At 42.6% G+C, this 16,357-nt stretch overlaps 2 protein-coding genes across 7 annotated transcripts in view; both read left to right on the top strand.

The window, feature by feature from the left end:
* Window positions 1-3,936, top strand: part of grb7 (growth factor receptor bound protein 7) — a 30,408-nt gene extending 26,472 nt beyond the window's left edge. For all 3 annotated transcript variants that reach the window (XM_034860627.1, XM_034860625.1, XM_034860626.1), the window contains one exon: window positions 3,925-3,936. The gene's annotated coding sequence lies outside the window, so the exon portion shown is untranslated. The remainder of the gene's footprint in view (window positions 1-3,924) is intronic.
* Window positions 1-16,357, top strand: part of LOC117937008 (SRC kinase signaling inhibitor 1-like) — an 89,528-nt gene that overhangs the window by 1,216 nt on the left and 71,955 nt on the right. The gene's annotated exons all lie outside the window — the stretch shown is intronic.

Here is a 16,357-nt window from a genome sequence, read left to right as displayed (position 1 = left end):
GTCTCTTTATATAGACCTTAGTGGTCCCTAATACTGTATCTGAAGTCTCTTTCCCAAAATTCAGCCTTGGTGCAGAATCACAGCCACTACAGCCAGTCCCACAATGAGCTTTCCTTAGTATGTACCATTTCTTTGTCTGTAGCTTTTGAGGAGGAAAAGGGGGGTCAAGGTGGAGGCTGGGTGGGTGGTCTTGACCAACGGCCACTTTGCTCATTTAAAAGCCATGATGTCTCTCTCTATTATTCCTCCACAGCTTTGTTCCATACTTCTTATTTAACCGAGGAGAGACAACACCGTGTCATAAATGATGGCTGTGGTGATAGCATCGTGCAATATTGTTGACGGCAAAGACAACACTAACATTTTTCTCTCTCTTTCTGGTGGTTTATGACCGGCGACATGGTCTAGCTCTCATACCGGGCCAGGTTCGTAGTGCACTGCCATAAGTCCACGATGCTAATATCTGATCACTCCACATTGTCATTGTGATATTTTGTGATTACGTTGTGTATCTGCAACGTTCTCCGTCAGGTAAATATAGAAGCACAATGTCTTCCTCTGATGTAGACTTAGACTACACAGTGAGTCAGTGGTAGGCCATATAGTGGTGTTGCATATGAAGTGGTTTGGGGTCTTTCTGTAAGCCATTTTGGGGGACTATTTGGTTTTTGAAGAATTCTACAAGCAGTGATACCACTGTACTAGTGCTTTTAAATTGCCCACAGGGGATAGACAAAGTTATTTATAAGGAATTAAATTGAAACTAGTGCTTGCTCCTTTAATTGGAAAAGAGTTGTCATGTGTTCATCATTTCTCCAAGACAAGCAAAGGGTCTACCGGCTACCATTTTAGTTTTGATTAGTATAATTATGACTTGGAAATGGGTTAAAAATATTTCAAATCCAAATTTCAGGAAGGGCCTGAGGCTTCTGGGATTGCCTTCACAACGCTGTGTTGTTAAACAACATTTTGGGTACTTCAAAGAAGTTGTTTGTCTTTCAGAAAAATGAGACGCTTATCTCGTGAGAGAGGCACAACCTTGTGCTACTGCAGGCTGGCAGAGTGCAAAATGGAGGTCTTCACTATCTTCAATCAGTATTGATTTACATGATACCCTCCTGTCTCTTTGCCCTCCAGCACACGCACAATGCACAAATCCTTGTCAGAGAAAAGACACATCTGGGAGATAGGATTGGGGGAAAAATACCAGCTTCATCTTAAAATTCAACGTAGCCCGATATGAGACTTGTCACATCCCGCGTGCTGTCTCACTCGGAGAGGATTAAATCTGAACAGAGTGTTTTCAAAACCGAATATAGAGTCGCCCTTGAACAGCTCAAACTTATCTTTGTGCCGCATGACTGTGTGAGTCATGTCAACCCCAATGACATGCCAGAGCCCTCCCCTGCACCCCCACCAGGGTTTGAGAGGAGGCTGAAGCTTCTGCTGTTGGTGGTGGTGGGGTTGGTGATGGTGATGGTGGTGGTGGAGCAGATCAAGCGTGTTGGAATCCCAAGTGACTGGGGAGCAACAAAAATGGAGAAGAGACGGGGGTAGATGATCTGTCAGCCTGATCAAAATTGTTGACATGTGGAAAGAGATGGAAGCGAGACAGAGACAGAGAGGAGGAGGAGGAGATGAAGGGCAGAGAGAGGAAGCCGCGGAGCAGAGAGCGTCGACATCAGAGAGCTGATTGATGCATTTCTCACAGCCGCCAGGTGAGGGTGAGCCGACTATAATATTGACTCAGGGATGTCTTTCTCCCGAGAGCTGCTTTGCACTCTGGCATTCAGAGAATCTGCTGCTGTTTCATCCTTTTATGTCGCTTCCGTTCACTACTTTTTTTCCCAGTTAAAATGACATTTTGCCAGAAATTTGGTTTCAAGCCGCGAGTCTGCTGAGAGACAAGCGCCGCTTTCAACACCAGACTTTATCGTTTTACAATGTGTAAGAAAGTGGTGAAGCGTCAAAATAATTATAAAAAGTTGAATGTCTTCCACTCTGCTGGGTGAACGCAAAACACGTCAGAATTGGGGAAAAAAGTGAGACCTGTTCCTGCAGCTCTCCCTCCCCTTCGGTGCTCATATTAGGACATCCTCAGCCCTCATGTCTCACACATCAAATGAAAAGGCCTCCGGTGTCCGTTAAAACAGCGTCAGATCTCAGGAAAAATCGGCCTCATGTCTCTGGCGTCATGCGAAAAAGGCATCAGGTCTCAGGATAACCCGCCTCAGATAAGGTCTGCTCTGAGGACCTTTTTATCTGTCTATCTTAAAATACCAAACCGCCATGGTAATTCTCAGACGGCCTCAGAGAAGAACATCGAATAAACCCGTTTTATCCGAGGCTATTTATCCTGAGACTTGATGCCTTTTTGCCTGAGACCCGAGGCCATTTTTCCTGAAATCTTGCTCTTTTTACCTGATGTCACCTGATGTCACCTTAACAGCGAATAGGAACACTCCCTATCTATGTAGCTAGATTTTCTGAAGCCTGGAAACAGAGCCAGGATGACACATGACAGGATAATGTTTTTTGTTGTTGTTGTTTTTTTTACACTCCGAGCATCTTCCCTTCCACTTTACGATTTTACTGACTTGACCTGCTTTGGACCCCCGGGTGCATCTGACTCCTAAACACTGAGACTGTAAACATGCAGTGGGACATATACGTGCTTTAAGAAGTCTTCCTTTCACTATAAAGTGCTGCCGTCTCTTACCTGAAACCCGTATTTCTTCTGGCTGATTCAGGCATCAGAAAAACACACTTAAAACACAAAAAACGCGGATCATTTAAAAAGAGAAAGTGCCTATTATCGTTGTTTATGGAGGACGAATATTGATGACATGTCACGTAGCATCGCTTGCATAGGGAGATCTTTTACTTTTAAAGAAAACCCAGGTGTATAGGCAAATCCCTCTGTGTGAAGACAAATGATATGCAATAAGCCCCGAGGGATAAACTAATCTGACAGTGAGAAGTCTTTTTATGCTTTTGTCATCAGTATTTCTGTATTCCAGCCTCCTGAAGCTGTGCACAAGTGGAAGAAAAGTAATAAGGGAGTAAGCAGAGAGAAGCCTCTCCTGTTTCCTTTCCTTTCTAAATCAACTTAATTGCAGCTACTGCCACATTTTCCTCAGTTGCAGCCGTTCCCATTTTCTTCTCCAATCGACAGTTGCTGGACATAAAGTGCTGGTAATGACCTCAGGTCTGCTAACATGGGCACAGAGCTGTGTTCCCTTTTAATCTCCTCTGCACCAGTACAGAGCCGGACACTAGACAACATGTCCATCACAGTTTACACACCAATTACACATCTTTTTTAAAATTATCTACACACACTCTCACACACACACTCACACGTCACTCCTATGCTGATCACCACTGCAAGAATCTATTGTGTGTGTGTGTGTGTGTATGTGTGTGTGTGTGTGTGTGTGTGTGTGTGTGTGTGTGTGTGTGTGTGTGTGTGTGTGTGTGTGTGTGTGTGTGTGTGTGTGTGTGTCTTTATTAGATAAAATGATGAGTGAGAGACAGCAGAGAGAGGGAAATTCTGGCATAACGCGTACAATTGAAAGATAAAATGGCAGCTGCATCATTGAGACATTCTTTCTACTTTTATACATTTTAATTGTCTTTTATACAGCATCTTAGTTCCTTTTTATGTACAGTGCTTTGATCAGCTAAAGCTGTGTTTTAAAGGTTTTTTTCTAGAAATAAACTCTACTTACTTAACATAATATAGACAGGAGGTAGTCGTGGTACAGTAGATTGGTTGGTACAGAATTGGGGAGCCCCACAATTCATCTATTACTTTTTATCTGTTTAAACCATACTTAAAGCTAACTAGGGGCCGCCAAGATGCCGTGCCCAGGGGCTTCTGCATTCTTAATCCTCGCCTGGACGAAGCAGCGCGTCCTGCAGCCAGATCCGTGACCATCTCAGCCCAGGCTCTGCGTGAGACTCTCATGCAGCCATAGTGAAAACGCAGATCCAAAATCCTGAGAATGAGTGGCAAAGTATGAGCTAGATTTATTTCTAAAGCTTGGAAAATTAGGTTAGCTCGACAGATCTTATGCTGAGAAATAGGACAGTGGCGACGCGTGTCGAGATGTAGCCTGAACGCATCACCCTTTAGTCCATTGACGTTGGTGCTCGGTGTACAAGGAACGGTTAACGCCTAGAAGAGATCTCCAATGATTGAATGCAGGTCAAAGCTCCAAAGATCCAGCATCTCTTTGTTAAGACCCACCACCCCTCCCTCTCTGGTAAAACCCCACAGCCCTGCAGATCCACAGAGGACAACAGCTTTCACAGGCTGAGCAGCGATCACCGTGACTAAGAAATCGACTTTGACGTGCAAAATTGGTGAAGTGCCTCTTTATGTCCCCCCCGGGGTCCCATTAGTTCAACCTATAGATCTTTCTCACAGGCTGGCGTTTTTACTTGTCTGACGCAGCACACAGGTGTAGCTAATACACTAATATTCATTCATTGTATTGAGCTTACTCAATGTAATGTTGGTAATGTGCTTTTCTTGCTTTATAAGGTCAAAATGTCTACCGTAGATAAAGGTTTACTTACAGTGTTTGATGCTCTCCTCTCCGGTTAGCGGATTATTTTTTACATTAAAAATAAGATTTTTCTTCTTACCTGTTGTGCTGTTAATCAATCTAAATTGTTTTGATGTGAGCGGCCAAATGTGGGAGATATCGGCCGTAGAGATGTCTGCCTTCTCTTAAATATAATGGATCTAGGTGTCACTCGGCTTGTGGTGCTCGAAGCCCAAATAAAAACCATTTGAAGACTCTACAGTAAAGTCTCTTTCCAGAAATCATGACCTGGTTACTGAAGATGATTTACAGACATGGATATGAGGAGATTAATGCCGGAAGCATTTTCTTTCCACCAAAAACACACCTTCCAACCATGTCACCCCCTAAAATACCCAGCTACTACCACCGCCCGTTAGGTGGTGTTGATTAACAGTCGGAGGGTTGCATTAAACAGCTAGCTGCAGAGTTTACGTCGCCATGGACGGAGGATTACAACCGTAGAGACGTAACAGACTATAATCTTTAGAGAAAGCAATACAATCGTTGTTAAATCTCCCATTTAAATCTGTATTTTGTGTCAAATTATGGATTTATTTGGTATGTAGGCCTGTAATAAGCAGGATAATGTAGCGCGAGGCGGTTCTTATAGCGACTACAACCTCGTCAGGCTGATTCAAGATTGGGTTGTATTCACTACAACAGCAGCTTATTATCCCTGTTATCCCTCCACATGATCCCTTACTAATACTGGTACCAATACAAATGCAGGGACCTTGATCCCGGCTCCTAAAGGACTTTTTTCCACACAAATTGTATAAAACAAATAGAAATTCCAACATTACACATTGCAGCACAAATATAATTTTTTTTTTTTACAACTATTTGGGCATTTTAGGCCTTTGTTGACAGGACAGCTGAAGACATTAAAGGGGAGCGAGAGGGGGGAACAACCTGCAGCAAAGGGCCGCAGGTTGGACCCGAACCCGGGCCCGCTGCGTTGAGGAGCAAGCCTCTATACACGGGCGCCCGCTCAACCAACCGAGCCATGTGGGCGCCAAAAGCACAAATCCTTTAAATTTATTGTCCAGCTCCTAATACGTGAGCCCCGTCTCTGTGTAACGTAGAGGTTTTCCTGCGTGTCTCTGCGACGTGGAACATTAGACAGCCAATCCTAGATATCATTAGATCTTGGTAGAAGCACGCTGCGTGCTTATTTAGTCACTGACTCCTGAGATTGACTCCTTAGGTATTGAAATAGGGTTATGATTGACGAGGCGTTTTCAATACTCGATCAAATCAAGGCAAATCAGTCTGTGCCGAAAAAGTATTGAATCTGGTTCCCAGACCTGCTAATGTTACAGCTCGCCATCAATGTTTACAAGTCACGAGCTAGAGCGTCTCGTTTATGAGGATGATGGTTCACATGGTGGTAACGTAGGTCTGTGGTTTATCTTCTGTAACTAGGTCATTATTTCTGGAAATAGAAATTACTGTCACTACGGCTTCAACTAAGCAATATTTTTCATATTTTCTATTGCTTTCTATCAATATTTTGATCAATAAAATGTCTAGTAACAAAATTGACTATGATGAAAGAGCAGAAAACAGTAAATGTATTTAATGTTTAATATTTAAATGTATTTTTTGGTGCTTTGAGCACCACAAGCAGAGGACCATGTAGTTCCATTATAGTTGAGAGACGGCAGACATCTCTATAGTCAATATCTCAAACACTGGGCAACTCAAACCAAAACAATCTAGATTGATAAATACTACAGGTAAAAGGAAAAAATATGTAATTTAGATTTTGGGCTGAACTGTCCCTTTAAGGCTCATAAAAAAATAAAAATCAGTTTCTCTGCAGTGAATAGAGAATTCTTTAACACAGTTGCTCTTTGACTGAATGCCTGCAAGCATTCACTGTGTAAAGACTCCTCTGATTCCCCTCGCTTCTTTCCATGAGCTTGTTTGGTGTCGACAGAGAAGTCTCCAGATGGATTTTCTGTTGTGCTACATCAGAAAAAGATGGATTTCTTCAGCAGAAGACATACCTCAAATGGCCTTTGTTGTAGCTTTTAAGATACCATAGGAAAGGCACAATTACAATTGTCATGGGGTTGTGGATTCTGCTGTGTGTGTGTGTGTGTGTGTGTGTGTGTGTGTGTGTGTGTGTGTGTGTGTGTGTGTGTGTGTGTGTGTGTGTGTGTGTGTGTGTGTGTGTGTGTGTGTGTGTGTGTGTGTGTGTGTGTGAGGTTATTTCAAGGTCTTTCTTGAAATCACATGGTATTTCTAGTGTGGTGGGAAATACATTCAGAGTCTAGTTTGACAACTTTCCCTGAAAGACCGAATCCCAGATATTCATCTCCAAATTTATCTTTTTCATTACAGCTGTAACGTTTTGTCCTGATAAGGGATTGCTGTTTCAGTGACATCTCTGCTAGAGAACAGTCAGACGACATTATCGGGACACATCGGGGCACAGAGAGCAGAGAGGAGTCGGTCTGTCGCAGGTAAAAAGCCTGTGGCAGAGGAGAGAGAGAGAGAGAGAGAGAGAGGCTGGAGGATGCAGAAGTATTTCTCTGTGTGTGTGTTTAGTTTTGTTTATGTTGTTGTGGTGAGAGAAGCTCATCATGTCTACTGATTTAGCAGTGTAAGGTTGTGGTTTGCAGACACAGCACCACACGTTGTTTTACACACATAACCCAGTTAAAGGCCAGACATCACATCTTATTTGCTGAAAACACAGGATTAAATGGCATGGATGGGGACTCCAGTTTGTAACTTTAATTGCATGCAAATTGACTTCAGACGTGACGACTGTGTCTTGATTTGTGACTCAATACTTTTCTATAGAAGACCTTTTTACTGGAACATGTTCAGGGGGGAGGCGGACATCAGCCAGAGTTGTAATTTGCGAGCACATAAAGTAGTGTTAAAGAGCAACTGCCAGGCTGCAAGCAGTGTTTCACTGGCTTCTCTCCTCCTCTGTGGGACACACCCTCGAGTACACTCCTGCATCACTGCAGCAAAGTGAGAAGTTTCCCACCGATGGTCAGGAAAAACACGATGTTAGAAGTAATGGTAGTGACATTTGTCTTAAGATGGCAGTGTTGCTCCATCAGTCGGGCTGTCCACCGCTTTAGATGGATTGCCATGTAATCTGCTACAGATATTTATCTCAGCAAAGGATGAATCCTTCAGTCTTTGGTGAAGCTTTGACTTTCCTCTTTAGCGCCATCACCAGGTCAACATTTGTATTAGTCAAACTATTTTGTCAATGACAAAATACCTGCAAGAAATGAATAACCTTCCCATCAGCCTCAGCTGTGTTTAGCGCCAACTGTGTGCTAATAAACTAAGATGGTAAATAAACACAGTAAACATTATAGCCGCTAACATTAGCATGTTAACATGGTCCTTGTTAACCCTGTTTTCCACCAGGCGTGTCTGCGGTTTGGATGTGAGTCTGGCTGCTTCAAACCACTGTCACGGCGGCTCGGACGGAGTACAATGTTATCTTTTACAAAAGCAGTTCACTGAAACGTGTTTATGAAAACATTTTAAGCGAGAACGAGGCCGTGCAGTTGCTGGGTCTGTGTTCATTTCAGATCAAGAAAGGTCAATTTGAAAGATTTTTGCCTACTTCTACTGGATAGTCGCGTCACGTTCATCGAATTAATTTGCGTAAAGATGGGCATCGTCTAGCACTCAGACTCACAGCAGTTTTTCAAATGCAGCACCGCCTTCCCAGAATGCTTTGCGTGCACGTTGAAGTCGCTTGACGTCACTTGTGGGAGCGCGGCGCGACAGAAACGTTGCGCTGAGAAATGGATCACCAGCGTCACCAGGTCTTTTTTGGACCGCCTGGCAGGGAGTGAAACAGTGGGAGCACCCGGTCAATTTACCAAAACTCCCCCCCCCCCACCAATTGATGATGTAATGTCTACAACACAGCTGACGACTTACTTCATCTTAGAGGTGGAAAAAATGACACGACGTCACAGACCTTTTCTTTAAGGACCACGCCAGAAAAGAGAAGACATGGAGTTTAATTACAGGAGTTCTTGGAGTGGAAGGTTTACAGTATACTAGCTACAATAAACACCCAATTGGTCTTTCAAGTACTTGTTGAGTCAGTATAAGCTGCGAGTTCAGCAGGCAAGACGCTCCCCTACTGAAAAAAAACCGCAGGGCACAGACGCACGTGTCCAGTGTAAAATCCAGGTTAGCATGTTGACGTTAGCTGTACGAGGCTGTACTCCGGCACAGGGGTGCTTCAGTTTGGCTGTGGACTCAGTCTTGCTAAATAATATCATCACAAAGATTGATAGGCAAACTGGCTAAATCTGATATTTACAGTATAATAAACAGTAAACAACAGTAAAATTTGGAATTGTTACACTTTCTACTAATAGTCCTTGAATTTTACCATTTGTGCAAACAATCTTCACACTTACAAGTGTCTGCATGCATCACGTGTGACCTGGTTGTATTTCTACATCTGTTACAGCTCTGACTCGTTTCCTCTGAAAGCAAAGAAGCGCAGCTTGACCACCGCGTTGATGACTAAATTACAGTGGACAACATTTAACGAGCTATTCATCGGCTGATTAGACAGAATGGTCCTCGTGAAACCCCCGATCAGACTCTCAAGTGAAAAGCTTCTGTTGAGTGGAATGATTGGGTATCTGAAATAAAATGAGGAGAGAGGGGGGAGACGGAGGGAGGGAAAGAGAGATGAAGAGGAGGATGTTTTGTGTTATTGTTGTGGGGTCTGGGGAATATAGAAATATGTTTGTTGATACAGATTTATATCAAGATCTAAATCAACATCCCAGCAGTAGATTCAAGCAACAATGGGGTTGTGGGTCGATGATAAGTAATCGATACTAAAAGTCTTCTCAGGAGGATATATCAACTGTTCCCTAGTCTCAGCGTCTTAAACTTTGTGTTGTCCTCGGGTCAAATTTGACCGGTTTACAAAAACGTTCTTTATATCAGACAACGATGTTGACAAAAACTACAAAAAAGCAGGAAAAAGCAACAAAAGCATCGGGAAAAATTGGAAAAAGTGACAAAAAACATCAAAAACACTGGAAAAAGTGAGAAAGAAATTGTTAAAAAACAGTGGACTAAAACATAATTAAAAAAAGTCAAAAAAAGCAGGGAAAAGCAACATGAACATTATTTTTTCAAACGCTGAAAAAGTGACCAAGGAAATCTGAAAAAAGTGGCAAAAAAACATTAAAAACACTAGAAAAACTGAAAAATAATTGACTTAAACATAATTTTTTTTGAAAGTGAAAAAAATAGCAATACAATTTGCAAAAATGTAAAGAAAAGTGCAGGAAAAGATCAACAAAATGTTGAAATTTCAACCCAGAAGTCAACATAAGGGTTAAGTGTAAGGATGTTATGCTTTCCTTAGTCTATTATTTACCTTCCACAGCAGCATGTTTTATGCGAGAATCACAAAAACATTAATCTTGCCAGGCTCCAAGTTATCATAAACTACCAAATTACCGACCCAATCGTCTCCAACCAATCAAGCGTGGTTTAGGTGTGAGTGACGGCCACGTCCACAGGAATTCTGCCATTTCACATTTTGCAGGCTGGTTTAGTATTAACTTTTAATTTAGTTAATGCGTTCAGCCTTTTAATGAGTGTGTAATTTGCCTAGAAACCTGAAAACAGCTGCGAGTTCCAGGCTCAATAGGAAACCACCTGTAGGGGCTAGAGAGACTCCGAAGAGACCTCCGTAACTGCCAACTTGTTAGCTTTTAGCTGCAACCATCGGTAAGTCGCTAGCTTGTATGGTTGTTAATTGATTAAACTATGAATCAGAGGTGCTGTTTTTACTCGTGGGCGAGTGTCTAGGTCTCAGAGGGTTTAACCCTTGTGTTGTCTTGCCGTTAACCATAAACTTGCCCTTCCATGTCAAAAATTTATATTTTTTTATGCTTTTCCTATGTTTTTGTCACTTTCTCTGATTTATTTTTCACTTTTTCCATGGTTTTGGCACTTTTTTAAAAACTTGAGCTGGTGTAATGATAGATTTCAACCTAATTCTTGGAATTCATGGTCAACAAAGCTTATTTACATCAAATTATACATAAGTTTTTAGTTAAAGAGGCAGAAATTATGAATTATGTTGACTAATAGTTAAGATCAGAGGATGATGAGTGGATCACAGATCGGTATGTGTCAAAGTTTAGTCCGGATACAGTTTTGAAACCATTAAAAAAATCATTTAAATGCTATTAGATTAAATAAAACACCCTAATAATTCAATGAAAGTAATGATTAATGTTACCTGAACAACATATGGAATCATCCATGGTATTTTTGGGCAATTTGGTTGAAAGAAATCCATATTTCTGATATAAAACACTTAGAAACGGGTCAATTTGACCCTAGGACAACACAAGGGTTAAGAGGTTTATCTTAACTTCCTGGCGAGCATGTCAGTAAAGTATATTTGGGGGAAAGGAGTCGGTATTTTCTGCAGTGTTGTATGCGTTGGAGCTTAGAACCCAAGCAGGGTTTGAAGTGGTCTCTAATGATCCAGAACGGTGTCACAGCACGGTGAATTAATCCCATTGGCGGTTTCAGTGATGCCAGTTTGTTTTAACTAACGCCAACTAGGCATTTGAGTGTTCCCTAGTTTCAGCTCCTTACATGGGGGGATTCGATAATTACCTTTTTTTCCCCCCCATTATGTAAAAGTAAACAAACAATCTTTAGGTTTCTTAATGTTGGTCAGACATAACAGGATTTTTTTTATATATAGTCACCTTTATAAAAAAAAAAAAAACTATTTTATTGACATTTAAAGGACCAAATGAATTGGTAAATCGAGAAAAACAATCAAGTACCAAATGAATTGTAATCAATTAAAATAATCAAAAACGATCCATTGATGATAAAAAATAGTCGACTTAGTTGCCGCCCTGGAGAAAATGTTCTTTAAACAACATAGATTGTACAAAAATAAGTGTCAGGATAAACTCGTAATAGTATGTTAATCCACTTAAATCCCTCATTTTGGACCATTTATGTCAACATAATGTCTTTTGTATTAAAGTACATGCAGCTGTGTGTGTGTGTGTGTGTGTGTGTGTGTGTGTGTGTGTGTGTGTGTGTGTGTGTGTGTGTGTGTGTGTGTGTGTGTGTGTGTGTGTGTGTGTGTGTGTGTGTGTGTGTGTGTGTGTGTGTGTGTGTGTGTGTGTGTGTGTGTGTGTGTGTGTGTGTGTGTGTGTGTGTGTGTGTGTCGGAGGTTGTAACTCTGTGAGAAGCAGATAGTAACGCTTCCCTTTACTGCTGTTGTTCCTCCGAGTGTCTCTGTTCGTTCCGCTGCAGGAGTTTCACTGGCGTTGGAGTGGAAGCGTCTCCGTGCTTTATTAGATGGCAACGCTTCAGGTAATAAACCAAGTTTTGTGGTGTTTCACATCGTTGTCGGCCTGCAGGACTTTAAGTAGAAATGTTTATACCGCAGACATCTTGTTAACAGTTGTTGAGTTGTTGCTTTCTTTACTGAAGGTTTCTTTGAGGGTTAATTAACCCGTATTACGTGTTTCTATCAGTGGTGGAATGTAACGTATGTAGTACATACATAAATGTAGTACATTTGTTCAAGTATTGCACTTCAGTGCGATTTAATTAGATTTATTTTCAATCGTGATTCAGATAATTGAGATAAGACGATCATCTTGCTGAATTTCGTTTTACAAAGGGTTGTAAATCCAGCGCACCCTTTCCTTTTCAGCGGTGCGCTTTTCCCCCCCGTTATCAATTATTTGTTTGGTACTTTAAATTTCAGAAACTGTGAAAATGCTCATGACAACACTCCAAAATGTCAAATTGAAATTATTGTGTCCAACCCCAACAGTCCGAAATCCCCAAAAGTATTAACTTTAATGTCAAACAACTCATTCGGAAAATTCATTAAGTGTCAACATTTTTGCCATTTCATTTTACGGCTGCAACTATTATTGTTATTGGCTAATAATCTGTTGATTAATTATGATTAATCGATTAGTTGTTGTAAAAAAAAAAAAAGGTTAAAAATGACGTCTTCAAATGTCTTGTTTTGTCCACAACATTTTTCTATTTTCTTCTCTCCTCTGTGACAGTAAACTGAATAAAAAATATTCAGTTTACTGTCACAGAGGAGAGAAGAGAATATAAAATATTCACATTCAAGAAGCTGGAATCAAGTTTAAATCAACTTTTTTTTGTAAAAAAATATCTCAAACCGTTTTTTTTTTGTTTTTTGTGTTGATCTAACTGAATAATGGACTAACCATTCAGCGCGGACTACTTCTTTACATTCATTCGTGGTCATTTCAGAGGCAACAATAGTGACTCAAACACTCAAACAACAGTCAATATACTGGAGGATGAGATTGCAAACAACACACATTTCACTGCAATGAACGGTTTATTTATGGATCACCGGAGTGAATATTTAACATGACGACATGAATCATCTTGTGTTGTTTGTGGACGAGAGATTTAAGAAGAAGACGTATCCGCAGCCTGCGTGAGAGAAGAAATGCCTGTAATAAGGGAGCGTGATATAGTCAACAAACAGTTTTTTGGGTCGTCGTTTTCTGTCTCTATCACACATATATTGCTTTATGTCTTGACACACACACACACACACACACACACACACACACACACACACACACACACACACACACACACACACACACTTGCAGGCTGCAGGATCTCATCTCCGTGCAGCTTTCCTCTGCAGCCTTGGAGAATGATTTCATTGGGATGACAAGTGTGCCTCTCCCTCCATATTTCTGCCACCCGGGCCCCTAGCCTGGATCCAAAGGCAGTCTGCAGCAATATAAAGGCTGTTTTCTTTTCCCTCTCCCGCTCTTCTATCTCTGTCTACCCAATCTGATTTTAGCCGTGCTGAAAGTAGCATTTTCTTCCTATCACAACATCACTGATGCTGACTCTCTCTCCTCTCTTCCTCCTCTCTCTATCCCACTTTATTCCTCTCCGTCCACTAAGCAGAAAATGGGTCCAGTTGCCGTTGCGGGCTATTATCTGTGCGAGCTATCTATCTTGATAATTGACTAGCGGGGGTAAATGTGACGGTGATCGGTGTGACGCTAATACATTCTGCCAATTTGACGCGCTCATAATCTGCTGGGGCTCGCGTTTTTCCAGCCCGCAGCCATCACAGTGGAGGCGAGAGGTTTGACATGTTGGAGCGCCGTAGCATCGTGGATGCACACGGTATAGGCCGAGTGCGTTGGTGGGGAGAACCACTTGAGTCTAAATTAGGAATCTGGAGCGTTTGAGTGGGCGTAGAGGAAGAGGAAATCGGTCTAAACATGCACAGACACACGCGTTGTAGAAGCAGACGCGTACAGATGGATGTAGCTGTCACAAAGTGGACGTGTAAGCCGAGCTGGAGGAAATAAACACATCTTAACATCACAACCAATTTGTTCTGTATGCTGCTGATTGCTACTGCAGCAGTGAATCGCACTGAAAGTCAATGACATGAATAGGAGGCGTACTGTACATCCGGAGCACAAGTAGTGACGTTTTCGACTAATTCAACCTGGCATGACATCCTTATTTAGCACCAGAAACAAATAAAACCCTGGTGTATTTATAAGAACACCTTAAGACATGCACGCTTCAGTTTTTAGATACTTGAAACTTGAAGTGCTTCACTTGCACAATGTTTGTGCTGCTCACTAAAGGGCTGCAACTAACGTCATTTTCATAGATTTAATACAGATAACTTTCTTGATTAGTAGATTGTTTGGTCTATAAAATGTGTTGTTTTTGTCCAACCAACAGTCTAAAATCCAAAGATATTCACTCTACTATCATAGCAGAGTAAGAACACCAGAACATAAAGAAGCTTCTTGGTGCAGCTCCAGTTTCCCGTGAAAAGCAGCGTCAGACCAGAAGTGTGTGCTCGGTGGTGTCGGCATACTTTCGGCCATATTGTGCATATAAAACAAATTTATTTTTGTAATTACGGCGAACAATAACGAACATCTTGAATACATTATAAGGTAACAAGCCCATTTTAAAAAAGCTCTACAGTCAGAAGTAAAGAGAGAGAATCAGTCTCCTCGTACATGCAGCACACAGCCTGTTCTAACACACTGCCAGCCATTTCCAGATGGAATAAAAGATAGTCTGAGTCACTAACAACATTTGCATAGTGTATCTTAAAGTGTTGCCAGAAGTCAACACACAAAACTTCAAATGCATCTGAAGCCTTTGCACAAACAAGCCCGGCTCAAAACACTGTGTCAACGGCGAAATAGTCTGGATCAACAGAAGTACGTTTCCTGGGTGAAGCCTAACATCTGGCGCGTGGCAGTCGTGACATTAATGAGCAGGTGCAGAGGAGGAGAAAATTGACGTATTTGGCCTTTCGCGGGGTTATGGCTGTAAATTCACTACAAAGGTCTGTGTGACCAGACGACCGATTTGACCGTCAGAACCACTACGGGCGTCCACCAGAGTTTTCCTCTGGCTTGGCCCCGCCCAGGCATAGTTCACCGTCTTTCGGGTCCTATCGGACGCGCTCACACTCCACCTCCATGACGGTGTGGGCGAGATGGTCCGGTGGTTCACCAGACCCCCGACAGACCAGAATCCCACCTCAGCCGGCGCGTGCAAGCCTTCATTTTCATTGCACCACGGGGCGACCCTCTGACTCGGACTTTAGACTCCTTTTGTCCCAGACGCTTTTTACCCTGGCGACCGTCCCGGTTGACAGCTGCACCGGGAGCAGGGGAGAGAGGGCGCAGCGAGGGTTATTGACGTAATAGCCGCATCAAATCCGCCTTGGTTGTTCACACTGCGGCCATATTGGAATAAAATCAGTCCTAGGTCTGATTCAGGACCACATATGAAAGTGGCCTGAATCTGGCCTGGGTGGATTAGTGCCACTTTTGCCTGCAGTCTGAATTCAGCTTTAGTGCCGCCTGAGACCATTGTGATTGGTTTCAAGAAATGGAACCAACCCAGATCACTTTTTCTCCTATCCCAGAATGCATCTGTGGTGTAGCCATACTTTACTCCACAGCGCTGCGGAGATAGAGGTGGCAATTCAAGTAACAGTAACAGAAGTATTATCGTGTCCTAAGTGCACTATAAACACGCGTGTCTAAATGGCACATCTGGAGGGACGTTGTCATCGCAGCGAGGAGTCACTGCGACATAAACAGGCGCGGTGGCGTTGTAATGGCCTTAGTGGAGGGGTAAAAGAGGGGGAACAGGGTGACAGATCTGTAGCAGTCATTAAGGGCAAGACTGCTCTCTGCAAGTCTGGCTTATCTTCTGCAAGGTGGAGGCATGGGGAGGGTTATTCTGCTCAGGGCTCATGTGCAAAGCTGAGATACAGAACAAGAGGGAAGTGGAGGGAGAGAGAGGGAGAGATAGAGCTGGTTCATTTGCAGCTCGTCCCCGTAGACGGTGGAAAGGATTATACTCTCTCAGAGAGAGGGAGAGAGAGAGGGAGAGAGAGGGAGATGCACAGGCTCTGTCTTAGCACACACTGAGTACCCTGCCTGCAATCTTCTACACTGCACTGTGCACTCTCCACAGCTCTCTCTCTCTTTCCGTCCTCCACTCACACACACATGTGCAGACACAAGCGCACCAGTGCCATGTAGAAACTCGGCCAGAGGGGGACACCAACCTGCACAGGACCACGAGCCAGGTACGCTCCGATCGTTCATTCGTTTCTGCTTCAAGATGCTCCACATTTTGCAGCAGCAGATTTTTTATTTAGGGGGGGGGGGGGG

This window comes from Etheostoma cragini, chromosome 21, assembly GCF_013103735.1.
Source record: "Etheostoma cragini isolate CJK2018 chromosome 21, CSU_Ecrag_1.0, whole genome shotgun sequence".
NCBI classification, from domain to species: Eukaryota; Metazoa; Chordata; class Actinopteri; order Perciformes; family Percidae; genus Etheostoma; species Etheostoma cragini.
The sequence above is the reverse complement of the archived record's forward strand: the minus strand, read 5'-3'. Positions and strand labels throughout refer to the sequence as shown.